The sequence below is a fragment of the Argopecten irradians genome, chromosome 7 (assembly GCF_041381155.1).
Source record: "Argopecten irradians isolate NY chromosome 7, Ai_NY, whole genome shotgun sequence".
NCBI lineage: Eukaryota > Metazoa > Mollusca > Bivalvia > Pectinida > Pectinidae > Argopecten > Argopecten irradians.
This window is the reverse complement of record NC_091140.1, coordinates 40,671,487-40,687,809: the sequence shown is the minus strand read 5'-3', so window position 1 is coordinate 40,687,809 and position 16,323 is coordinate 40,671,487. Positions and strand designations below refer to the sequence as shown.

The window sequence follows — 16,323 nt, the reverse complement described above, 5'->3', positions numbered from 1 at the left end:
ACCTTGTCTGACTGTCCTATATAACCTTGTCTGACTGTCCTATATAACATTGTCTGACTGTCCTATATAACCTTGTCTGACTGTCCTATATAACCTTGTCTGACTGTCCTATATAACCTTGTCTGACTGTCCTATATAACCTTGTCTGACTGTCCTATATAACCTTGTCTGACTGTCCTATATAATCTTGCCTGACTGTCCTATATAACATTGTCTGACTGTCCTATATAACCTTGTCTGACTGTCCTATATAACATTGTCTGACTGTCCTATATAACCTTGTCTGACTGTCCTATATAACCTTGTCTGACTGTCCTATATAACCTTGTCTGACTGTCCTATATAACCTTGTCTGACTGTCCTATATAATCTTGTCTGACTGTCCTATATAACCTTGTCTGACTGTCCTATATAACCATTGTCTGACTGTCCTATATAACATTGTCTGACTGTCCTATATAACATTGTCTGACTGTTCTATATAACCTTGAATGACTGTCCTATATAACCTAGTCTGACTGTCCTATATAACATTGTCTGACTGTCCTATATAACCTTGTCTGACTGTCCTATATAACCTTGTCTGACTGTCCTATATAACATTGTCTGACTGTCCTATATAACCTTGTCTGACTGTCCTATATAACCTTGTCTGACTGTCCTATATAACCTTGTCTGACTGTCCTATATAACCTTGTCTGACTGTCCTATATAACATTGTCTGACTGTCCTATATAACATTGTCTGACTGTCCTATATAACCTTGTCTGACTGTCCTATATAACCTTTGACTGTCCTATATAACCTTGTCTGACTGTCCTATATAACCTTGTCTGACTGTCCTATATAACCTTGTCTGACTGTCCTATATAACCTTGTCTGACTGTCCTATATAACCTTGTCTGACTGTCCTATATAACCTTGTCTGACTGTCCTATATAACCTTGTCTGACTGTCCTATATAACCTTGTCTGACTGTCCTATATAACCTTGTCTGACTGTCCTATATAACCTTGTCTGACTGTTCTATATAACCTTGTCTGACTGTCCTATATCAACCTTGTCTGACTGTCCTATATAACCTTGTCTGACTGTCCTATATAACCTTGTCTGACTGTCCTATATAACTCTTGTCTGACTGTCCTATATAACCTTGTCTGACTGTCCTATATAACCTTGTCTGACTGTCCTATATAACCTTGTCTGACTGTCCTATATAACCTTGTCTGACTGTCCTATATAACCTTGTCTGACTGTCCTATATAACCTTGTCTGACTGTCCTATATAACCTTGTCTGACTGTCCTATATAACCTTGTCTGACTGTCCTATATAACCTTGTCTGACTGTCCTATATAACCTTGTCTGACTGTCCTATATAACCTTGTCTGACTGTCCTATATAACCTTGTCTGACTGTCCTATATAACCTTGTCTGACTGTCCTATATAACCTTGTCTGACTGTCCTATATAACCTTGTCTGACTGTCCTATATAACCTTGTCTGACTGTCCTATATAACCTTGTCTGACTGTCCTATATAACATTGTCTGACTGTCCTATATAACATTGTCTGACTGTCCTTATAACTTGTCTGACTGTCCTATATAACCTCTTGTCTGACTGTCCTATATAACCTTGTCTGACTGTCCTATATAACATTGTCTGACTGTCCTATATAACATTGTCTGTCTGACTGTCCTATATAACATTGTCTGACTGTCCTATATAACATTGTCTGACTGTCCTATATAACATTGTTCTGACTGTCCTATATAACCTTGTCTGATTGTCCTATATAACATTGTCTGACTGTCCTATATAACCTTGTCTGACTGTCCTATATAGCATTGTCTGACTGTTCTATATAACCTTGTCTGACTGTCCTATATAACCTTTGACTGACTGTCCTATATAACCTTGTCTGACTGCCCTATATAACCTTGTCTGACTGTCTATATATAACCTTGTCTGACTGTCCTATATAACCTTGTCTGACTGTCCTATATAACCTTGTCTGACTGTCCTATATAATCTTGTCTGACTGTCCTATATAACCTTGTCTGACTGTCCTATATAACCTTGTCTGACTGTCCTATATAACCTTGTCTGACTGTCCTATATAACCTTGTCTGACTGTCCTATATAACCTTGTCTGACTGTCCTATATAACCTTGTCTGACTGTCCTATATAATCTTGTCTGACTGTCCTATATAACCTTGTCTGACTGTCCTATATAACCTTGTCTGACTGTCCTATATAACCTTGTCTGACTGTCACTGTCCTATATAACCTTGTCTGATTGTCCTATATAACATTGTGTGACTGTCCTATATAACCTTGTCTGACTGTCCTATATAACATTGTCTGACTGTCCTATATATCCTTGTCTGCATGTCCTATATATCCTTGTCTGACTGTCCTATATAACCTTGTCTGACTGTCCTATATAATATTGTCTGACTGTCCTATATAGCTTTGTCTTACTATACCTGTTGTTTTGGAAGTTCCCCAAGCACTACTTCCATGACAGTTGGCCCAAATTGTACTGATACACAGGTACTGCTAACTTGTCTGGCTGTAACACAAAATATCTTATATTATAGGACTCTTTTCAGATGAGCTATATTGTTAATGAAGACTGTTGATGACTAGGAAAACTTGTAAATGAATTAAGAGAGATGGAAAATGGAATATTCTACAACAAACCTTTTGTTACCCAAGGTTAAAGTGTGAAACACTTAGGGTGTGTGAACAAACAACAAAATCAAAAAAAGATAGTTGCCTATTTGATCCCTGTGACCTTGAATGAAGGTCAAGGTGATTCAATTGAACAAACATGATAGCCTTTCATCTGAGCGTATCACAGGCCCTTTATAAGTACCCTGGGCCTTTCTGTTTTTGAGAAGAAATTGATTAAAGATTTTAGCTTTTTGACCCCTGTGACCTTGAATGGAGATCATGGTCATTCATTTGAACAAACTTGGTAGGCCTTTATCCTAGCACGTCACAGGCCCAATATCAATAAATAGCTATACCTATCAGCCATCTTGTAGATGTATCACCTGCAAAATGCAATAAAATTAACTAGGGCCCAAGTGAAACCACTGAATCCATTTCATTATCGAGAAAAGGTGGAAACAAAACTTTAATTATCAAAATACAAGATTGGCTTAAACTGAGCCATCTTTTTGCGATTGGTCACAAAGGCTATTTATAACTATGGCTCATGGGGAGCCTACATATGAAATTTGAGACAAATTCCTTTAGTACTTTTTAACAAGAGGCCCATGGGCCTTAACGGTCATCTGACTATAAACATTGTTGTTTAAAGATTTAAGCATATTTGTCCCCTTTGAATGAAGATCAAGGTCATTTTTTCAGAAAAACAAATATGGTAGCCCTTCATCCCAGCATGTCACACAATGTCAGGCCCAATATCAGGTCTCTAGGCCTCTTAATTGAACAAACTTGGTAGCCCTTCATCTCAGCATGCTGCAGGCCAAATATGAGTATCCTGGGCCGTTAGGTTCTTAATAAGAAGTCGTTTAAAGGTTTTAGCCTATTTGACCCCTGTGACCTTGAATGAAGGTTGGCCCCTTTCTGCAACTGTAAACATTTTTTTGTTTTTCTTAAGTTTTAATTGTTTGTGTTACTTTTCATTGAAATATGTATGTAGACTATTGAAGGTTTTTTTTTCATAATACTTTGATATTGTTGTGGTATTGTCTAAGTAAAACAAAACATAAACATCAATTTGTTGGGGAAAATATCCGAATCATTTGGAGTCCCTGCATGGACTTTTAGGATAATGTACGTAGCCCAGTAAATTGATAGTTACTATTTTTTCTAACTGAAACAGCTTCAATTTCCTATGACTTGCATCAGTTTTATTTAATTTTGTGTAGCAATAAAACTTTAATTACCACCACACCCTAAACATTTTTTTAATATTCATACTATTTAGACGTTATATAAAACTGACAATATTGACAATGTAAATGTTATATGATGTTAACATAAAAAATTGAAAAGAATATTATAAACTACCTTTAATATTCATTCCTACTGCTATTAAAAGCTAGAAAACATTTCAAGAACATAAACCAATCAAATATCACTCAAATATAATGAATTGGGACATGTTAAATTCTACATATATTAAAATATAGCATTTTAAATCCAGCTCACTCCAATTTCTCCCAAAACGAGAAAAAAAGATTAAAAAAAAAAATCCACCCTCTTGCTTCAATTTTAAATTTCAAATTCCCGATGAACTATTTTTCAAATTGGTGTGGCCTTATGAAGAAATCAACTGTTGAAGGACGGACGGCAGATGCCACAACATTGCATAAGCTAACCTTAGTCCTTGGACAAGGTGATCTAAAAATATAACACACTTTATATGCAATATTATAGTGCAAAATGTCTGGCATGAAAAGTGCTCAAAATCAAATAAGATATCATTAACAGTCATATCATTACAAGGTAGCATGGCTGATTTCTTCCATGTCGCCAATCGCAACCCATGTGACTTTCGCATGGCGCATTATTGCACAGTTGTTTGGCTAAAATTTGTCACTCTTCACTTGTAATTGGCGTATTAATTGTCACACTGTCAATTGTTGCATTGTCATATGGGGTCAACAGAGTGACAGTGGTTAAAAAGTAAGTTATTGTTTAAGAATTACTATTTTCAAACTCATCCACAAAGTTACAGATATAAAGCCAAGCATACCTGGATTACTGGATGGCCGACGCCCTGTTGAATGCGACCCTGGTCGGTAGTTTCGGATTTCTTGAAGAAACACCTTACAAGTATAAAAATAGATTGTCTACAATAACACTATGTGATCCATCTATTTTAATATTTGGCTTTTGAAATTTTCATGGAATTCACTTTTAAACTTCATTCATAACTATAGATACTTTATGCCATCACAATTATGAGTAGGTATGAACTTTTACCTAACACCTGACGTTATCTAAAGTGCGTAATCAAATAAATCCAAAGGATTTACAAATCATGGACCTCTACTTTACTTAAGTTTGAAAAATAGAACTGTTTAAGCTATTAAGTGACAATCTTTCTCTCTAGCATTTAGTGTGGTTACCAGGGATACATACTGTATAGTGTGGTTACCAGGGATACATACTGTATAGTGTGGTTACCAAGGATACATACTGTATAGTGTGGTTACCAGGGATACATACTGTATAGTGTGGTTACCAGGGATACATACTGTATAGTGTGGTTACCAGGGATACATACTGTATAGTGTGGTTACCAAGGATACATACTGTATAGTGTGGTTACCAAGGATACATACTGTATAGTGTGGTTACCAGGGATACATACTGTATAGTGTGGTTACCAGGGATACATACTGTATAGTGTGGTTACCAGGGATACATACTGTATAGTGTGGTTACCAGGGATACATACTGTATAGTGTGGTTACCAGGGATACATACTGTATAGTGTGGTTACCAGGGATACATACTGTATAGTGTGGTTACCAGGGATACATACTGTATAGTGTGGTTACCAATGATACATACTGTATAGTGTGGTTACCAAGGATACATACTGTATAGTGTGGTTACCAGGGATACATACTGTATAGTGTGGTTACCAGGGATACATACTGTATAGTGTGGTTACCAATGATACATATATACTGTATAGTGTGGTTACCAGGGATACATACTGTATAGTGTGGTTACCAGGGATACATACTGTATAGTGTGGTTACCAGGGATACATACTGTATAGTGTGGTTACCAAGGGATACATACTGTATAGTGTGGTTACCAGGGATACATACTGTATAGTGTGGTTACCAGGGATACATACTGTATAGTGTTGTTACCAGGGATACATACTGTATAGTGTGGTTACCAGGGATACATACTGTATAGTGTGGTTACCAGGGATACATACTGTATAGTGTGGTTACCAGGGATACATACTGTATAGTGTGATTACCAGGGATACATACTGTATAGTGTGGTTACCAGGTATACATACTGTATAATGTAATGGGTTACCAGGGATACATACTGTATAGTGTGGTTACCAGGGATACATACTGTATAGTGCACGGTTACCAGGAATACATACTGTATAATGTGGTTACCAGGGATACATATTATATAATTATATAATAGTATCTTCTGCTTTAAGTTCTCACCTTGAATGTAGCTTTATCATATACAGCAAATATAATGGTGTCAATAGATGAAGAATTGTTGGTGAAACCCTTCTATCGTGGTGAATGCATGTCTTGATGACCTCATCATATGGATAATTCAGGAAGCCTGTGCCTAGACTGGGAAAACACTATTGTCTTCACCCTTGTGATGGTCAGCTAGTGTCAAGCAGTTAGTAATGACTTTCTGCAAACCCTACAAAGAATAAGATACTGTATAATTGGGCTGCCACGAAAAAAATTAACCGCTATATTGATGTATTGTCAACCAAAAAATATTGTACTGCGATACAGTACCACCTGTACCACACTTTTTTGTAAAAAAAAAAAATCCTAAATAGTATCATAATTTCATTAATTTGATATAATTGAAATGTCACTGGATCTTGGCCAACCAAAGAATCATTTTATATCTGACAAGGGAAACAGGGATTTTGGCCCACCAAAGAGTCATCTATGTCTGACAATGGAACAGGGATCTTGGCCAACCAAAGAATGATCTTGTTGACAATGGAAACAGGGATCTTGGCCAACCAATGAATGATCTATGTCTGACAATGGGAAACAGGGATCTTGGCCCACCAATGAATCATTTTTATCTGACAAGGAAAACAGGGATTTTGGCCCACCAAAGAATCCTGATCAATTGGATAACCCAAAGATTCATTTATACTGACAATGGAAAACAGGGATTTTGGCCCACCAAAGAATCATTTATATCTGACAAGGAAACAGGGATTTTGTACTGGCCCACCACAAAGAGTCATCTATGTCTGACAATGGAAACAGGGATCTTGGCCACAAAAGAATCATTTATATCTGACAATGGGAAACAGGGATTTGGCCAACACCAAAGATGTCATCTATGTCTGACAATGGAAAACAGGGATCTTGGCCAACCAAAGAATGATCTATGTCTGACAATGGAAACAGGGATGGAAACAGGGATCTATGGCCAACAAAAAACAGAACCAATGACATCTATGTCTGACAAATGGAAACAGGGATTTTGGCCCACCAAGGAATCATCTATTCTGACAATGGGAAACAAGAATCTTGGCCCACCAGAGAGTTATCTATGTCTGACAATGGAAACAGGGATCCTTGGCCCACCAAAGAGTCATCTATGTCTGACAATGGAAACAGGGATCTTGGCCCACCAGAGAAAATCATCTATGGTCTGACAATGGAAACAGGGATCTTGACCCACCAAAGAGTCATCTATGTCTGACAATGGAAACAGGGATCTTGGCCCACCAAAGAATCCATCATCTATATCTGACAATGGAAACAGGGAAATTTGGCCCACCAAAGAATCATCTATGTCTGACAATGGAAACAGGGATCTTTGGCCCAACCAAAATCATTTATGTCTGACAATGGAAAAAGAATTTTGGCCCACCAAAGTGTCATCTATGTCTGACAATGGAAACAGGGATCAGATCTTGGCCCACCAAAGAATCATTTATGTCTGACAAGGGAAACGGGGATCTTGGCTCACCAAAGAGTCATCTATGTCTGACAATGGAAACAAGGATCTTGGCCCACCAAAGAGTCATCTATGTCTGACAATGGAAACAGGGATCTTGGCCAACCAAAGAATCATCTATGTCTGACAATGGAAACAGGGATCTTGGCCCACCAAAGAATCATCTATGTCTGACAATGGAAACAGGGATCTTGGCCCACCAAAGAATCATCTATGTCTGACAATGGAAACAGGGATCTTGGCCCACCAAAGAATCATCTATGTCTGACAATGGAAACAGGGATCTTGGCCCACCAAAGAGTCATCTATGTCTGACAATGGAAACAGGGATCTTGGCCCACCAAAGAATCATCTATGTCTGACAATGGAAACAGGGATCTTGGCCCACCAAAGAATCATCTATGTCTGACAATGGAAACAGGGATCTTGGCCCACCAAAGAATCATCTATGTCTGACAATGGAAACAGGGATCTTGGCCCACCAAAGAATCATCTATGTCTGACAATGGAAACAGGGATCTTGGCCCACCAAAGAATCATCTATGTCTGACAACGGAAACAGGGATCAGATCTTGGCCCACCAAAGAATCATCTATGTCTGACAACGGAAACAGGGATCAGATCTTGGCCCACCAAAGAATCATCTATGTCCGGCAATGGAAAACAGAGATCTTGGCCCACCAAAGAATCATTTATGTCTGACAAGGAAACTGGGATCTTGGCCAACCAAAGAATCATCTATGTCTGACAATGGAAACAGGGATCAGATCTTGGCCCACCAAAGAATGATCTATGTCTGACAATGGAAACAGGGATCAGATCTTGGCCCACCAAAGAATCATCTATGTCTGACAACGGAAACAGGGATCAGATCTTGGCCCACCAAAGAATCATCTATGTCTGACAATGGAAACAGGGATCTTGGCCCACCAAAGAATCATCTATGTCTGACAATGGAAACAGGGATCTTGGCCCACCAAAGAGTCATTTATGTCTGACAAGGGAAACAGGGATCTTGGCCCACCAAAGAGTCATCTATGTCTGATGATGGAAACAGGGATCTTGGCCCACCAAAGAGTCAGGGATCTTGGACAACAGACCAAACATGAAAGTGTACAGTGCACCATCCTACAACGGTGGGCAAAAATAAAAAGAATTAAACAATTGTGTCTTTACCTGTGTACTGTGATTCCATTTTGTTAAGTATACATGGTAGATTTTTCGACACTTTAAATTTCCAGGTATAGAAACAGCCACATCACCCTCGTTGATGTTCTGGGTGTAATTAGTGTTTAAATCCGCCTGTACACTTGGACCTGCAGTCTGGGCTAGTGCTGAAGCACCCCGGCCTTTCCTGAGGTCAAGGTCTGCTGAAGCACAGTTGACAATCACATCTGCCTATTGAAATAAAAAAATCAAATAACTGAAAGTACTGTGGCTTAAGGAAAGTGTTATAAGATTTACAAAGCATTCAGTTTACAATGTTGTCTGTAAGCTGTTACATTTTGTGTTGCCTGTGGGCCTGTGTTACATTGTGTTTGTCTGTAAGCTGTGTTACATTTGTGTTGCCTGTGGGCTGTGTTACATTGTGTTGTCTGTATGGCTGTGTTACATTGTGTGTTGTTGGCCATGTGTTTACATTGTGTTGTCGTTAGGGCCTGTGTTACATTGTGTGTTGTCGTGGGCCTGTGTTACATGGTGTGTTGTCTGTGGGCCTGTGTTACATTGTGTGTTGTCTGTGGGCCTGTGTTACATTGTGTGTTGTCTGTGGGCCTGTGTTACATTGTGTGTTGTCTGTGGGCCTGTGTTACATTGTGTGTGTCTGTGTTAGCCTGTGTAACATTTGTGTGTTGTCTGTGGGCCTGTGTACATTGTGTGTTGTCTGTGGGCCTGTGGACCTGTGTTTACATTGTGTGTTGTCTGTGGGCCTGTGTTACATTGTGTGTTGTCTGTGGGCCTGTGTTACATTGTGTGTGTTGTCTGTGGGCCTGTGTTACATTGGTGTTGTCTGTGGGCCTGTGTTTACATTGTGTGTTGTCTGTGGGCCTGTGTTACATTGTGTGTTGTCTGTGGGCCTGTGTTACATTGTGTGTTGTCTGTGGGCCTGTGTTACATTGTGTGTTGTTGTGGGCCTGTGTTACATTGTGTGTTGTCTGTGGGCCTGTGTTACATTGTGTGTTGTCTGTGGGCCTGTGTTACATTGTGTGTTGTCTGTGGGCCTGTGTTACATTGTGTGTTGTCTGTAGGGCCTGTGTTACATTGTGTGTTGTCTGTGGGCCTGTGTTACATTGTGTGTTGTCTGTGGGCCTGTGTTACATTGTGTGTTGTCTGTGGGCCTGTGTTACATTGTGTGTTGTCTGTGGGCCTGTGTTACATTGTGTGTGTTGTCTGTTGGGCCTGTGTTACATTGTGTGTTGTCTGTGGGCCTGTGTTACATTGTGTGTTGTCTGTGGGCCTGTGTTACATTGTGTGTTGTCTGTGGGCCTGTGTTACATTGTGTGTTGTCTGTGTGGGCCTGTGTTACATTGTGTGTTGTCTGTGGGCCTGTGTTACATTGTGTGTTGTCTGTAGGCCTGTGTTACATTGTGTGTTGTCTGTAGGCCTGTGTTACATTGTGTGTTGTCTGTGGGCCTGTGTTACATTGTGTGTTGTCTGTAGGCCTGTGTTACATTGTGTGTTGTCTGTAGGCCTGTGTTACATTGTGTGTTGTCTGTAGGCCTGTGTTACATTGTGTGTTGTCTGTGGGCCTGTGTTACATTGAGTTGTGTTGTGTTACTGTGTGGTCCTGTGTTACATTGTGTGTGTCTGTGGTCCTGTGTTACTGTGTGATGTCTGTGGGCCTGTGTTACATTGTGTGTTGTCTGTGGGCCTTTGTTACATTGTGTTGTGTTGTTGTCTGTGGGCCTGTGTGTTACATTGTGTGTTGTCTGTAGGCCCTGTGTTTACATTGTATGTTGCCTGTGGGCCTGTGTTACATTGTGTGTTGTCTGTGGGCCTGTGTTACATTGATGTGTGTTGTCCTGTGGGCCTGTGTTACATGTGTGTTGCCTGTTGGGCCTGTGTTACATTTGTGTGTTGTCTGTGTAGGCCTGTGTTACAATTGTGTGTTGTTGTCTGTGAGGCCTGTGTTGTACATTGTGTGTGTCTGTGGACCTCTGTGTGCCTGTACTGTGGGCCAGTGTTCACATTGTGTGTTGTCTGTGTGGCCCTTTGTTACATTGTGTGTGTCTGTGGGCCTGTGTTGTCATGTGTGGTGTTGTTACTGTGGGGCCAGTGTTACATTCGTGTGTTGTCTGTGTGCCTTGTGTTGACATTAGTGTGTTTGTCGAGTGGCCTGTGCCTGTGTATGTTGCATTGTTGTTGTCTGTGGGCCTGTGTGTTACATTGTGTGTTGTCTGTAGGCTGTGTTACATTGTATGTTGTCTGTAGGCCCTGTGTGTTACATGTGTTGTGTGTCTGTAGTGTGTTGTCTGTGGGCCTGTGTTACATGGTGTGTGTGTTGTCTGTGGGCCATGTGTTAGCATTGTATGTGTGTGTATGTACTGTGGCCTGTGTTACTTTCGTGTGTTGCCTGTGGGGCCTGTGTTACCATGTTGTTGTCTGTAGCTTGTTACATTGTGTGTTGTCTGTGGGCCTGTGTTACATATTGTGTGTTGTCTGTGGCCTGTGTTACATTGTGTGTTGTCTGTGGGCCTGTGTTACATTGTGTGTTGTCTGTGGGCCTGTGTAACATTGTGTGTTGTCTGTGGGGGCCTGTGTTACATTGTGTGTTGTCTGTGGGCCTGTGTTACATTGTGTGTTGTCTGTGGGCCTGTGTTACATTGTGTGTTGTCTGTGGGCCTGTGTTACATTGTGTGTTGTCTGTAGGCCTGTGTTACATTGTGTTGTAGTGTGTCTGTGGGCCTGTGTTACATTGTGTGTTGTCTGTAGGGCCTGTGTTACATTGTGTGTTGTCTGTGGGCCTGTGTTACATTGAGTGTTGTCTGTGGGCCTGTGTTACATTGTGTGTCTGTGGGCCTGTGTTACATTGTGTGGTTTGTCTGTGGGCCTGTGTTACATTGTGTGTTGTCTGTGTGGGCCTGTGTTACATTGTGTGTTGTCTGTGGGCCTGTGTTACATTGTGTGTTGTGTCTGTGGGCCTGTGTTACATTGTGTGTTGTTGTCTGTGGGCCTGTGTTACATTTGGTGTTGTTGTGGCCTGTGTTACATTGTGTGTTGTCTGTAGGCCTGTGTTACATTGTGTGTTGTCTGTAGGCTGTGTTACATTGTGTGTTGTCTGTGGGCCTGTGTTACATTGTGTGTTGTCTGTGGGCCTGTGTTACATTGTGTGTTGCCTGTGGGCCTGTGTTACATTGTGTGTTGTCTGTAGGCCTGTGTTACATTGTGTGTTGTCTGTGGGCCTGTGTTACATTTGTGTGTTGTCTGTAGGCTGTGTTCACATTGGCCTGTGTTGTCTGTTCTGGGCCTGTGTTACATTGTGTGTTGTCTGTGGGCCTGTGTTACATTGTGTGTTGTCTGTGGGCCTGTGTTACATTGTGTGTTGTCTGTGGGCCTGTGTTACATTGTGTGTTGTCTGTGGGCCTGTGTTACATTGTGTGTTGTCTGTGGGCCTGTGTTACATTGTGTTGTCGTGTTGTGTTACATTGTGTGTTGTCTGTGGCCTGTGTTATGTGGGCCTTGTGTAACTTGTGTGTTGCCTGTGGGCACTGTGTAACATTGTGTGTTGTCTGTAGGCCTGTGTTAACTTGAACTTGTTTATGTCTGATAGTTTATGCCTTTTGACCTTCTGTGTCCTTGAATGAAGGTGGAAGTTAGTCATTTCATTTGAAACAAACTTGGTAGCCCTTTATCCCAGCTATGCTACAAGGCCAAGATCAGTTCCCTGGGCCTTTCGGTTATTGTGAAGAAGTGTCGTTTGAATGAAAAGTTTACGCACTGGGGACGGTGCATGATGACAATCATGTCATCCTGACCCTTCAGGTCAGATTACCTAATAATGCATACCTGTAAAGTTTACATTTGTTACAATTATTGCGCAGGACGTTTTTAGTACATCAAAGGGCCATAACTCCACTATATAATGTCTGCCAAAAGTGGCATTTGACCTTGTTACCAAGTTTGAAGAAAATTGATTAATATTTATTAGAGTTATTGCAGGGAAATGGCAGAAAATTACTTTTTTTATTAAGTCAAAGGGCCATAACTCTGCTAAATAAGGTCCGTCGCAAGTGGCGAACGAACTTGGCCGAGCCCTTAAGACATTTAACTTTGATACCAAGTTTGAAGAAAATCAGTTAATATCAATTACAGTTATTGTACGGAAGTGGCAGAAAATGACTTTTGTTAAATCAAAGGGCCATATCTCTGCTAATTAAGATCTGCCAAAAGTGGAGATCGAACTTGACTAAGCCCTTAAATGATTTAACTTTGTTACCAAGTTTTAACAATATTAGTATTAACATTTGTTAGTTATTACACAGAAACTGCAGAAAAATGACATTTGTAGTAAATTAAAGGGCCATAACTCTGATAAATAACATCCGCTGAAAGAGTTGATCGAACCTGGCCAGTCACTTAAGACATTCAACCTTGTTACCAAGTTTGAAGAAAATCGGTTAATATTTATTACAGTTATCGTACGGAAGTGGAAGAAACTGACTTTTTTTATTTGAGCAAAGGGCCATAACTCCGCTAAATAAAGTTGGTTGATAGTCGTGATATAACTTGGCCAAGTCCTTAAGTCATTTGACCTTGTCACTGAGTTTGAAGAAAATCAGTTTACATTTGTTACACTTATTGCACGGGAATAGCAGAAAATGATATTTTTTTAGTAATTAAAAGGGCGATAACTCTGCTAAAAAAGGTCCATCAATAGTTGCCTCTAACCTTGTCATCAAGTTTGAAGAAAATCGGTTGACATTTGTTATAGTTATTGCACTGAAACGAAGTGTTACAGACAGAGGGACAGATGGACAGACAGACAGACTGACAGACAGACAGACAGACAGACATACCCAAATTAATATCCCCCGTTCCGGAGAAAGCGGGGGATAAAATTCAGCATGTCAATTTATGGGCTAATTAACTCAAACCGACTGGTAATGCAAACTGTAGGCAATCTTCAAGGACTCTTGTTACACCTTGGGGAGTAAACAAACAATTTATAAGAAGGCAAACATGATGATCTTCTTTAGAGTTTCGTTATAGAGCCTGCTCTATATGGTTATAATGATCTAATCCTGGTGATCCCACCAATCATTCATTGACCTTAATGATGACCCCACCAATCATTTATTGACCTTCATGGTGACCCCATCATCATTTATCAACCTTCATGGTGACCCCATCAATCATCTATTGAACTTCATGGTGACCCCATCAATCATCTATTGACCTTCATGGTTACCCCATCAATCATTAATTGACCTTCCTGGTGACCCCATCAATCATTTATTGACCTTCCTGGTTCCCCCATCAATCATTATTGACCTTACTGATGACCCCCATCAATCATCTATTGACCTTTCTGGTGACTCCATCAATCATTTTATTGACCTTCCTGGTGACCCCATCAATCATTTATTGACCTTCTTGGTGACCCCACTCATCATTTATTGACCTTCCTGGTGACCCCACCAATCATTTATTGACCTTTCTGGTGACTCCATCAATCATTTATTGACCTTCCTGGTGACCCCATCAATCATTTATTGACCTTCCTGGTGACCCCATCAATCATTTATTGACCTTCATGGTGACCCCATCAATCATTTATTGACCTTCCTGGTGACCCCAGCAATCATTTATTGACCTTCATGGTGACCCCATCAATCTTTTATTGACCTTCCTAGTGAACCCACCCATCATTAATTGACCTTCATGATGACCCCATCAATTATTTATTGACCTGCATGGTGACCCCACCAATCATTTATCGACCTTCATAACGACTCTCCACCAATCATTTATCAACCTTAATGATGACCCCATCAATCATTCCTTGACCTTCCTGGTGACCCCATCAATCAATTACTGACCTTCATGATGACCCCATCAATTATTTATTGACCTTCATGATGACCCCATCAATCATTTATTGACCTTACTGATGACCCCATCAATCATTTCTTGACCTTCCTGGTGACCCCATCAATCAATTACTGACCTTCATGATGACCTCATCAATCATTCATTGACCTTCCTAGTGAACCCACCCATCATTTATTGACCTTCCTGGTGACCCCATCAACTATTTATCGACCTTCATGGTGACCCCACCAATTATTTATCAACCTTCATGGTGACCCCATCAATCATTTATTGACAATCAATCATTTAATTGACCTTCCTGGTGACCCCATCAATCATTTATTGACCTTCCTGGTGACCCCAGCAATCATATTTATTGACCTTCATGGTGACCCCATCAATCATTTATTGACCTTCTGGTGACCCCAGCAATCATTTATTGACCTTCATGGTGACCCCATCAATCTTTTATTGACCTTCCTAGTGAACCCACCCATCATTAATTGACCTTCATGATGACCCCATCAATTATTTATTAACCTCCATGGTGACCCCACCAATCATTTTATCGACCTTCATAACGACTCCACCAATCATTTATCAACCTTAATGATGACCCCATCAATCATTTCTTGACCTTCCTGGTGACCCCATCAATCAATTTACTGACCTTCATGATGACCCATCAATCATTTATTGACCTTCCTAGTGAACCACCCATCATTTATTGACCTTCCTGGTGACCCCATCAACTATTTATCGACCTTCATGGTGACCCCACCAATCATTTATCAACCTTCATGGTGACCCCATCAATCATTTATTGACCTTCCTAATGACCCCATCAATCATTTATTGACCTTCATGGTGACCCCATCAATCATTTATTGACCTTCATGGTGACCCCATCAATCATTTATTGACCTTACTGATGACCCCATCAATTATTTATTGACCTCCATGATGACCCCATCAATTATTTATTGACCTTCATGGTGACCCCATCAACTATTTATTGACCTTCATGGTGACCCCACCAATCATTTATTGACCTTCATGGTGACCCCATCAATCATTTATTGACCTTCCTGATGACCCCATCAATCATTTATTGACCTTCATGGTGACCCCATCAATCATTTATTGACCTTCATGGTGACCCCATCAATCATTTATTGACCTTCATGATGACCCCATCAATCATTTATTGACCTTCATGGTGACCCCATCAATCATTTATTGACCTTCATGGTGACCCCATCAATCATTTATTGACCTTCCTGGTGACCCCATCAATCATTTATTGACCTTCATGGTGACCCCATCAATCATTTATTGACCTTCATGGTGACCCATCAATCATTTATTGACCTTCATGACCTTCCATCAATTATTTATTGACCTTCATGATGACCCCATCCCTCAATCATTTATTGACCTTACTGATGACCCCATCAATTATTTATTGACCTCCATGGTGACCCCATCAATTATTTATTGACCTTCCTGGTGACCCCATCAATTATTTATTGACCTTCATGGTGACCCCATCAATTATTTATTGACCTTCCTGGTGACCCCATCAATTATTTAT

At 40.3% G+C, this 16,323-nt stretch overlaps 1 pseudogene; it reads right to left on the bottom strand.

Moving 5' to 3' along the window:
- The window catches only part of LOC138328432 (protein mono-ADP-ribosyltransferase PARP15-like), a 50,731-nt pseudogene that overhangs the window by 28,267 nt on the left and 6,141 nt on the right, over nt 1-16,323 (bottom strand).